Genomic DNA, 12,181 nt, shown 5'->3' on the forward strand with positions numbered 1-12,181 from the left:
GTCTCTTGCGGGGATCAGCGTCATTTCCTGCTGAAGCCCGCACTGTCTCCTGGGATCTCGTTCATGTAATCCCAGGAGACATTGCGGCTAATGCACCCGACATCTCGCGAGATTTCGGGTGCTACAGCCGACATCTCGCGTGATTTCGTTAATTACAGCCGAGATCTCGGCTGTAATTACCGAAATCACGCGAGATGTCGGCTGTAGCACCCGAAATCTCGCGAGATGTCGGGTGCATTAGCCGCAATGTCTCCTGGGATTACATGAACGAGATCCCAGGAGACAGTGCGGGCTTCAGCAGGAAATGACGCTGATCCCCGCAAGAGACCGCCCATCGCCGCAGGGGTTTAAAAATAAACTACTAAAGATTACAAAAGGTAGGTGAATCCAAAAAAAAAAAAAAACAGGTGGCATTATGAAAATATATTAACTAGAGGCAACAGAATGGGCAAATGTTTTATTATGAGTGCAGAACCCCTTTAATAAGCGGGAACATGGCGGAAATAAAAGTCACATTCTTTTGTTAACCACTTCGTGCCCGCGCTATAGACGAAAGATGTCTACAGCGCGGACACAATTGCCGGGAAGGCGTCCCTGGACATCCTCCTGTTTACTTCCCCTCTGCACGCTGACATGGGTACGCATCGGGGAAGTTCTGTATTGGCCGTGTCCCTTGGATACAGCCAATCACAGATCATGCTAAATGGCCAATCACAGCAGCCATTTAGCACTCGAACAGTGTGTCCAACAAGAGGTGATCTCATATGTAAACGTATGAGATCATCTCTCATCGCCGTCTTTCCCTCCTCACACAGAGACAGCTTGTGAAGAGTGAGAGCTTCCATGCTGCAGCGTCAGTGAAACATGAGTGAACACTAACACACTGAAACACACATGCCCACCTGTCCCCAGTGCCACCTGCCATCTGTTATCAGTATCACGTGTCATCAGTGCCATCTGTCATTAGTGTCACGTGTTATCAGTGTCACGTGTCATCGGTGCCACGTATCAGTGCCATCTGTCATTAGTGTCACGTGTCATCAGTGCCATCTGTCATTAGTGTCACGTGTCATCAGTGCCATCTGTCATTAGTGTCACGTGTCATCAGTGCCATGTATTACCATGTAAAATTCATGAGATTCAAAGAGAGCACCGAAAGCTGAAAATTGGTCTGGGCAGGAGGGGGGTTTAAGTGCCCAGTAGGCAAGTGGTTAAAAGCACCACATAGTAAACACACGCTACTAAGAACATAGTTAACCCTTTGATTGCCCTTGGTATTAACCCCTTCCTACCCAGTGTCATCATTAGTGACAGTGTATATTATCACTGATCACTGTATTAGTGTCACTTGAGATGTCAATAGCATCTGTAAAGATACAGATCAGGGCTACATAAGAGAAGGAGTGCTTTGCTTTTAAAGAATAAATATATATTAAGATTTAAAATGTTGGAGACTATGCCATTAAAGAGGAGGGCCGGTTTTAAAAAAAAAATTTTAAAAGTCAGCAGCTGCAAAAACTGTAGCTGGTGACTTTTAATAAGCACACTTACCTGTCCAGGGCACCCGCGATGTCGGCCGCTCGAGGCTGACCCGTCCCTCGGCGCCGCCATTTTGGCTAAGGGAAATAGGCTGTGGAGCCTTGCGGCTTCACTGCCCATTTCCTACTGCGCAGCGCTTTGTGAATGGGTCGCTCTGTGTTCTGGGACACACAGTTCCCAGAACACAGCGCAACCCATTACCCAGAAGAAGACACCGCACGGAGGAGAGAAGATAGAAGATCTCCACGGAGAAGGAAGAGGCAGATTAGGACAATGTGCCTAGCAACAGGCATTTCTGGTAAGTTAAAAAAAATATATTTTTTTCATTTTTTTTTTTTATGTATTTTTTTTTTTTCTAATTTTTTATGTATTTTTTTTTTTCAGGGTGGCCCTGCACTTTAAGTAATAACGTGTACTAAATCTTTTTTGTTTGGGAATTCAACAAAACCATCTTTGTTTGGGAATTCAGAAAAAATGAAACGTGCCGCAAAAGCTGTGACACCAGAAGATGCCAAGCAACTGCGGATGACAAATTTCTTTGCAAAGACTTCTTGTTCAGAAAGTGAAGTGCAACATGTTACTGCAGAATCAAGTGGCACAAGAGAAGAACAACCAGCAGAGAAGTCCCCTTCAACAAGTCACCCTCAAAATGAAGGAAGAAGGAAGTTTAAACAAGATTGGTGCAAGGAACTCACATGGCTTAAATTTGACCATAATACAGGCATAGCCATATGTGAGATTTGTGCCTCCTTCCCTGGCATTGCTGACCACACATCCAAGATTGTGAAAGGGTTTTCAGGACCATTTAAACTGGAGACCTTCAAAAAACATGGAAAGTCACTCCAGCATGACAAATGCATAAAAGCCAAACACGCCCTGTTGGCTCCAGAAGCTACGCCATTGGCTGCATGCGTTAAGAAAATGGACCAAGGGATGTTCAACCACATGAAAGTTCTATTTAATGTGGCCTATTATATTGCAAAAAACAACAAGCCATATACAGACTTTAAAGGTTTGTTAGAGCTGACAGGGAAACTAGGGGTTGCTGTGAGAGAGGAGTATGCAAATGACAAGAGATGCAAGGAATTCATTTCACATATTGCAACTGTAATCCGGAAAGAACTCATCTGCGAGCTAAAGGAGGCCAAATATGTTAGTTTGATGCTAGATGGATCAACTGACAAAGGAGGAGTGGAAGAATTAATATTGTATGTCAGATACATCAAGAACAATAGGATCAAAGAAGTATTTCTATCAGTCTTACCTCTTGAAATGGCAACTGCAGATGGGTACTTAGAAACCATCACTAAAGAGCTGAAGACACATGGTCTTTCAGATTGGCTTTTTTCAAACCAGCTAATTGGAATTGGTACAGATGGTGCTGCAAGCATGATTGGAGCTGAAAATGGACTGGTACAAAAAGTACGTCAAAATCTTAGCCATGTAATTGGCATTCACTGTGTTGCACACCGATTAAATTTAAGTGTATTAAGCTCTGTAAAAGATGGAAAATGTATTGATGACCTTGACTCGGTTTTAAAGAAGCTGTACCAATTTTACCAGCATTCACCCAAGAGAATGCGACAGCTAAAGCAGGTAGCTGAAAGTTTTCATGAAAAAATCCAGAAATTTCAATACTTGCATAATGTAAGATGGGTGTCAAGCAAAGTCAGTGCTCTCTCTGCACTTGTCAAAGATTGGAAATGTGTGACGGTCCACCTTGAAGGTGTTGCTGCAGAAAAAGACAGTGCTTCTGCAGTTGCACATGGTTTGTTGAAAAAACTAACTGATTTTAAATTTGTTCACATGCTCCATTTTCTGCTGGACTATCTAGAAATTATTAAGAACCTCTCCCTTTTATTTCAAAGGGAAGAGCTTTTCTTAAGCACAATTGAGTTGCATGTGAAAAACACAATTTCTTCTTTAAAAGCACTCAAAGATGTGCCAAAAAAATATGAGGAGAGATTTTTAACTGGAACATCACTCAAAGGACAGTATCAAGATGTACAGTTGCACGGACTCAGCAATACTGTAACTTCTTTGATCCAAAATGAAAAGGACAAATTGATTCAGTATGGTGCAAAATACCTAGAAGAGCGATTTCTGATTCAAAGGAATATTGAACGCTCCACTGCAGTGTTTGATACCTTTGCCTGGCCATCGGGAAAATCACTACAGGACTATGGTGTTGATGACATCACAATATTGGCTCAGCATTTCCAGAAACAACTTTTAATGCCTGAAATGCATGATAAATGCATGCATGCAATCCACAATGAGTGGTATGAATTTAAAGTTCTTGGAAAAGGAAAGAAACTGTGTGAACTTCTGGATTTGGCACTCTCCAACACAGACAAGTTTCCAGTTTTGGGAAACTTGTTGTCTATAGTGTGTGTTTTGCATGTCTCAACCGCATGTTGTGAGAGAGGATTCAGCTTGATGAACTTTGTAAAAAATAAGTTCAGATCTGTAATGCAGCAAGAAAGTTTAGGTGATTTGTTGATGACCAACATGAATGGACCATCAGTGAAGGATTTTGATCCTGCAAAGGCTGTTGACCATTGGTACTTTAATTGCAAAAGTACAAGGCATATTCATGGCCACAAAAAGCCAAGTGAAAAAAAATGACATTGCATTAAACACTTGGTGCCACATCAGAATATATTCATTACCTACACAAGTTAAATGCCTATATATGTTTGGTTCTAGTTGTCTTTCTACGTTAAATTAAAGATTGGTTAATTTTTATATTGAAAATAAAGCTGTTGTCCGTTAAAAAAAAAAACCTGGCTCCTAACTTTTTTAGCTGGCTCCTAGATTCCAAGCAAATTTGTCAAGCCCTGATTTAACCACCTCAGTACAGTGCAGTTACAACCCCTTCCTGACCAGACCAATTTTCAGCTTTCAGCACTCTCACACTTTGAATGACAATTACTCAGTCATCCAACACAGTATCCATATGAAACTTGCGTCCTTTTTTCCCACACAAATAGAGCTTTCTTTTAGTGGTATTTAATCACTAGTGGGTTTTTTATTTTTTGTGCTATAAATAAAATAAAACGTAAATTTTGTGAAAAAAATGCCTTTTTCTTCGTTTCTGTCATAAATTTTTGCTAATTAGTAATTTTTCTTCATAAATTTTGGCCAAAATTTATACTGCTACATATCTTTGGTAAAAATAACCCACATTAGTATATATTATTTGGTCTTTGTGAAAGTTATAGAGTCTACAATCTATGGTGCCAATCACTGAAAATTCATCACTTCTGTTTAGGCCTTCAGTACATCAGGTGTATCTCATTTCTTGAGACTCTAACTAGTCAGGAAAGTACAAATACCCCTCAAATGACCCCTTTTTACAAAGTAGACATCCCAAGGTATTAAGTAAGTAGCATGGTGAGTTTTTTTAAGTTGTCATTTTTTCCCACAATTCTTTGCAAAATGAAGATTTTTTATTTTTTTTTATTTTTTTTTACTAAATTGTCATATTATCAGGTTATTTCTCACACACAGCATATGTATACAACAAATTACCCCCCAAAATACATTCTGCTACTCTTCCCGAGTACGGCGATACCACATGTGTGAGACTTTTACACAGCCTGGCCACATACAGAGCACCAACATCGATGTAGTACCTTCAGACGTTCTACGAGCAAAAATGACGCATCTCATTTCTCAACCACCTATTACACTTTTGAAGGCCCTGGAGTACCAGGACAATGGAATTTCCCATAAAATCACCCCATTTTGGAAAGCTAACACCCCAACGTATAATCTGTGAGGCATAATGAGTCTTTTGAATGGTTAATTTTTTTCCAGAAGTTTTTGGAATATGTGGAAAAAAATTAAAACGCATTTTTTTTTTACACAAAATTGTCAATTTATAAGATATTTCTAACACATAACATGTATATAGCAAAAATTACACCCCAAAATACATTCTGCTACTCTTCCCGAGTATGGCGATACCACATGTGTAGGACTTTTACACAGCCTGGCCACATAGATGGGCCAAACATTGAAGTAGTACGTTCAGGCGTTCTAGGAGCATAAATGACACATCTTATTTCATTCCTACCCATCACACTTTTGAAGGTCCTGGACCACCAGGACAGTGAAATTACCCACAAAATGACCCCATTTTGGAAAGTAAACACCCCAACGTATATTCTATGAGACATGGGCTGCAAATAGGTACTCGGGTACTCTGATGGGCTGGAGATAGGTACTCAGGTACTCAGGTGGACTGGTGACAGGTACTCGGGTACTCTGATTGCCTGGTGACAGGTACTCGGGTACTCTGATGGCCTGGTGACAGGTACTCAGGTGGACTGGTGACAGGTACTCGGGTACTCTGATTGCCTGGTGACAGGTACTCGGGTACTCTGATGGCCTGGTGACAGGTACTCGGGTACTCTGATTGCCTGGTGACAGGTACTCGGGTACTCTGATGGCCTGGTGACAGGTACTCTGGTACTCTGATGGCCTGGTGACAGGTACTCGGGTACTCTGATGGCCTGGTGACAGGTACTCGGGTACTCTGATGGCCTGGTGACAGGTACTCGGGTACCCTGATGGGCCGTGACAGGTACTCGGGTACCCTGATGGGCCGTGACAGGTACTCGGGTACCCTGATGGGCCGTGACAGGTACTCGGGTACCCTGATGGGCCGTGACAGGTACTCGGGTACTCTGATGGGCTGGGACAGGTACTTGGGTACTCTGATGGGCTGGGACAGGTACTCGGGTACTCTGATGGACTGTGACAGGTACTCTGATGGACTGTGATTGACAGGTACTATGAGGGGTGGTGACAGGTCCTCTTTATTGGGGGGGGGGTGGGGGGGCAATCAGTATGTTTGGTGTACACTGTATGCGGTAACGAGATGTTACCGCAATCTCCTCCTCACACACGATCGGTGTGTGAGGAGGAGAACCCGGTAACATCCCGTTACCGCGGTTTGTTTACATTTTAGTGATCGGCTGTGAAAGGATCACAGCCGATCACGTGGGTAAACAGCCAGCCAATGGCTGTTTACCAGTGTCGGTGACGAGCAGTGTTCCCGGGGAACACGCCGCCACCGAGGTGCACGCGCAGCGCGCTCGCGATCGCGCGCATGCGCCGTGCACGTAGGGGGTGTGACCATCTGTGATCGGCCGTGACTTCATCACGGCCGATCACGTGGTAAACAGCCATAACGAATGGCTGTTCACCCCCTTCGGTGGCGAGCGGTGTCTCCGTGACACGCCGCCACCGAAGAAACAGGGATGCGCGCGCACGATCGTGCGCATCCCTGTTTAAAACGGGAGGCCGTCATATGACGGCCTTCCGCCACAATAGCTGCGCCGCCTGGCCGTCATTTGACGGCCGGCGGTCAGCAACTGGTTAATATGTGCACCAATTGATATATGACATGCAAAATGGACAATTGATTGGATATTTATTTTGTAATTGAATCTGTGCATTTAAACACTGGCACATGCTTTTTTCACTGGCACTTGCACTTTAATATTTTTATTTAGGAATTGCGTGTTTTATATGTTTTTATGGCTTATTAATATTTATTAAGAAATATATATATATATATATATATATATATATATATATATATATATATAATTACTAGAGATCACTGTTAGGCATAACACAGATAGTTTTTCATTTTTATCAATATTTTTTATTTATTTACTTACCAGCACGCTGAAAAATTTATACAAACTATAATTATTTATTTATCTTGAATCTAAAACGGTATAGTGCCAAGTCTATTTCCCCTCTTATTTCATTCACACTGATTCAACGTCCAACCATTGGATCACTGTGCTGTCTGTCACAGGAGGAGGGACATTGTTACTGCGGTCTGTGTAATTCGGCTCCCTGACACACGGAGATCGCGGTGAGGAGAGGAGGAGGGAGGGGGTGGAGGACTGAGCACACCAGGATGGCACTCCCACAATGGGTGACAACTGGGGCAGATGCCGCCCCCTTTCAGTATCGCCTTTTTTTTTTTTTTTTTCGGGCTGATAACAAAAACAGTTTTCAGTGATAATTTTTGGCAGACCTCCAATATTAACCAATCATTTTAGCAATAGAACATTACAAATGGTGTAATCACTTTTAATGATGGTTAAGAACATGCTGTTGGAGAATGATTCAGTTCATGGATACCACAATTTTTACTGCTTACGACAAATTAGCTTTGAATCTGGGAGCCAGCTTAAAAAGTTAGGAGGCTTTTTTTTTTTTTTTTAAACAAATCTTACGGGTGGAACATGTAACATGTTCCCGAAAGTGAACTTCTCCCTTAACCATTTCACTGCCAGAGCCGGTTTTGCACATATTTAACCACTTCCCGCCCAGTAAATAGATTGACATCTGGGAAGTGGTTCAGTTATCTTAACTGGGCGTCGTATGACTGGATAACAGCCACCACACGCCGTGGGGGGGTTACGCATCACGGCGATCAGTGTTGCGGTGTGTCAGTCTGACACAACGCTACAACGATCTCGGTAAAGAGCCTCCGGTGGATCCAGTGGGTGGCTCTTTACCACGTGATCAGCCATGTCCAATCGCTCCATACTCCATAGTACTCCCCGATCTATAGTACTCTTCAATCTTTAGTACTCCCTGATCTATAGTGCTCATAGTACTCCCCAATCTATAGTACTTCCCGATCTATAGTGCTCCCTGATCTATAGTACTCCATAGTAGTCCCCGATCTATAGTGTTTCATAGTGCTCGCCGATCTATAGTACTCATCGAACTTTAGTACTCCATAGTACTCCCCGATCTATAGTACTCCATGGTACTCCCCGATCTATAGTACTCCCCAATCTATAGTGCTCCATAGTACGCTCCAATCTATAGTACTCCTCGATCTTTAGTACTCCATAGTACCCCCGATCTATAGTACTCAATAGTACTTTCCGATCTATAGTGCTCCCCAGTACTCCCGATCTATAGTACTCCTTGATCTTTAGTACTCCATAGTACCCCCCGATCTATAGTGCTCCCCAGTACTCCCCGATCTATAGTACTTCATAGTACTCCCCAATCTATAGTGCTCCCTGATCCATAGTGCTCCCCGATCCATAGTGCTCCATGGTAGTCTCCAATCTATAGTACTCCATAGTAGTCCACGATCTATAGTACTCCCCGATCTATAGTACTCCCTAGTACTCCCCCATCTATAGTGCTCCCAAATCTATAGTACTCCATAGTACTCCCCGATCTATAGTACTCCACAGTAGTCCCCGATCTATAGTACTCCATAGTGCTCCCCGATCTATAGTACTTCATAGTGCTCCCCGATCTATAGTACTTCATAGTGCTCCCCGATCTATAGTACGCCTTGATCTATAGTACCCCATAGTACGCTCCGATCTATAGTACTCCTCGATCTTTAGTACTCCATAGTACCCCCCGATCTTTAGTACTCCTCAATCTTTAGTACTTCTCGCTCTTTAGTACTCCCCAATCTATAGTACTCTCTGATCTATAGTACTCCAAAGTACACCCCAATCTATAGTACTCCATAGTACACCCCAATCTATAGTACTCCCATAGTACACCCCAATCTATAGTACTCTCCGATCTATAGTACTCCATAGTGCTCTCCGATCTATAGTACTCCCTGATCTATAGTACTCCATTGTACTCTCCGATCTATAGTACTCCTCGATCTTTAGTACTCCATAGTACCCCCGATCTATAGTACCCCCTGATCTATAGTACTTCTCGATTTTAGTACGCCATAGTACCCCCTGATCTATAGTACTCCAGAATCTATAGTGCTCCCCGATCTATAGTACTTCATAGCGCTCCCCGATATATAGTACCCCCCAATCTATAGTACTTCCTAGTACTCTCCGATCTATAGTATTCGATATTTACTACTCCCTGATCTATAGTACTCCATAGTACTCCTCAATCTTTAGTACTCCATAGTACTCCCTGATCTATAGTACTCCATAGTACCCCCTGATCTATAGTACTAAGTAGTACTCTCCGATCTATAGTACTCTCCGATCTATATTGCTCCCCAGTACTCCCCGATCTATAGTACTCCATAGTACTCCCCAATCTATAGCATTCCCCGATCTATAGTAATCCATAGTGCCCCCTGATCTATAGTGCTCCATAGTACCCCCCATTTATAGTACTCCCCCAATCTATAGTACTCCATAGTACCCCTGATCCATAGTACTCCCCAATCTATAGTGCTCCCCGATCTATAATACTCCATAGTACTCCCCAATCTATAGTACTCCCCAATCTATAGTACTCCATAGTACTCTCTGATGTATAGTACTCCTCGATCTTTAGTACTCCATAGTACTCTCTGATGTATAGTACTCCTCGATCTTTAGTACTCCATAGTACTCTCCGATCTATAGTACCCCCTGATCTATAGTACTCCATAGTACTCCCCGATCTATAGTGCTCCCAAGTACTCCCCGATCTATAGCGCTTCCCGATCTATAGCACTCCATATTACCCCCGATCTATAGTACTCCCCCAATCTATAGTACTCCATAGTGCTCCCCTATCTATATTGCTCCCCGATCTATAGTGCTCCATAGTACCCCAATCTATAGTACTCCATAGTACTGACCGATCTATAGTACTGTCCGATCTTTAGTGTTCCGCAATCTATATCACTCCATAGTACTGCCCGATCTATAGTACTCCATAGTACTCCCCAATCTATAGTGCTCCTCGATCTATAGTACTCCATAGTACCCCCTGATCTATAGTACTCGCCCATCTATATTGCTGCCCAGTACTCCCCGATCTATAGTACTCCATAGTACTCCCCAATCTATAGCATTCCCCGATCTATAGTAATCCATAGTGCTCCCCGATCTATAGTGCTCCATAGGACCCCCCCATCTATAGAACTCCCTCAAACTATAGTACCCTTGATCTATAGTACTCCCCAATCTATAGTGCTCCCCGATCTATAGTGCTCCCCGATCTATAGTACTCCATAGTACTCTCTGATGTATAGTACTCTCCAATCTATAGTACCCCCTGATCTATAGCACTCCATAGTACTCCCCGATCTATAGTGCTCCCCAGTACTCCCCGATCTATAGCACTCCATAGTACCCCCGATCTATAGTACTCCCCCAATCTATAGTACTCCATAGTGCTCCCCTATCTATATTGCTCCCAGATCTATAGTACTCCATAGTACTGCCCGATCTATAGTACTGTCCGATCTTTAGCGTTCCCCAATCTATATAACTCCATAGTACTGCCCGATCTATAGTACTCCATAGCACTCCCCAATCTATAGTGCTCCTCGATCTATAGTGCTCCATAGTACTCCCCAATCTATAGTACTCTCTGATCTATAGTACTCCCCGATCTATAGCGCTCTATAGTACTCCTGATCTATAGTACTCTCCAATCTATAGTGGTCCCCGATCTATAGTACTCTCCAATCTATAGCGGTGCCTGATCTATAGTACTCTCCAATCTATAATGGTCCCCGATCTATAGTGGTGCCTGATCTATATTACCCCCGATCTATAGTACTTTGTAGTGCTCTCCGATCTATAGTACAGGTATAGTAGTATAGGCCCTTCCTAACCTGCTACATAAAAATCTGGGTAGAGAGGGGAGGAGAATACTAGCTGCACCAGCTCAGACAGTAGACATTCCTAAGAAAAGAGGACTATGATGTACAAAGGAAGGTGCGGGATAACTTTCTGAAATATCAATTCCCTAGTAAGGTGACACAAGGGCTCTTTCACACAGGTGGCTGGGGGGGATAAAAAAAAAAAAAAACACAGCTGTGGTTTTACTACCCCCTGACCACCTACCCAAATCCTAACATTACAGCCGCTGTTCACTCGCCATGGTGTTATTTTTAAGCAGCATTGCCTGTGGAACTCACCCACTGAGAAGAATGCAGCACAATGCAGTAGTGCAGCATTTACAGAGTTAATGCACACTCATCGCCCACTGAATAGCAATCTGAACACAGATTCCTTTTCAGAGTGCCCTGCAGGTGTGAAAGCCCCTAAATCCCACACATGTGCAGTAGCTCTCATTCATTCTGGTACAGACATTGTACACTGTGCTGTGCACAACCCCTCTGCTACACTATGAAGCCTTCCTGGCAGCTATTTTTTAAGTAATCCGCTTTTAATCATATGTAAGATGTATCATGTAATGTGATACCGATATACAGCTACTATCACCATGGGAGACAGCAAAACTAAACCCGCCATTCGGTATTCCTCACCAATCAAGATCTCCGTTCTGCTCAGTGACACCCTGTGCTATCACAAGCTCCCACATGGGCCACGCAGAATCACGCCGCCTACTCGCTCAGCTGTACACGCCGCAATACATAAAAGCAGCATTGTGATTGGATGTGACGTTCCTAAAGCCATAAATAAGATCGTTTGTGGGCGGGCTCTAGATGAAGGAAGCGGAAGTTGTGTTGTATAGGTTACACTGCGCGCGTGCGCGGGACGGATGTGGTCAAAGCAGATAACGTGTTCAGATGTACAGCGATGGACGAGATGTGACACTTTGAATGGCAGTTTTGTTTGTGTGAGGAATGAATGTAGAGCTCGGCTGCGAGCATAGAACGAGGATGTTAGTTTTCCATTCCTCCCTTCTG

At 43.3% G+C, this 12,181-nt stretch overlaps 1 protein-coding gene across 3 annotated transcripts in view; it reads right to left on the minus strand.

Moving 5' to 3' along the window:
• Positions 1-11,932, minus strand: part of EEF2KMT (eukaryotic elongation factor 2 lysine methyltransferase) — an 83,773-nt gene extending 71,841 nt beyond the window's left edge. For all 3 annotated transcript variants that reach the window (XM_077448818.1, XM_077448819.1, XM_077448817.1), the window contains exon 1: positions 11,798-11,932. The gene's annotated coding sequence lies outside the window, so the exon portion shown is untranslated. The remainder of the gene's footprint in view (positions 1-11,797) is intronic.
• Between the last annotated feature and the right edge of the window lie 249 nt (positions 11,933-12,181).

The sequence above is a fragment of the Lithobates pipiens genome, unplaced genomic scaffold, assembly GCF_037356315.1.
Source record: "Lithobates pipiens isolate NorthernLeopardFrog02 unplaced genomic scaffold, aLitPip1_a1.2 Scaffold_22, whole genome shotgun sequence".
Taxonomy (NCBI): Eukaryota; Metazoa; Chordata; class Amphibia; order Anura; family Ranidae; genus Lithobates; species Lithobates pipiens.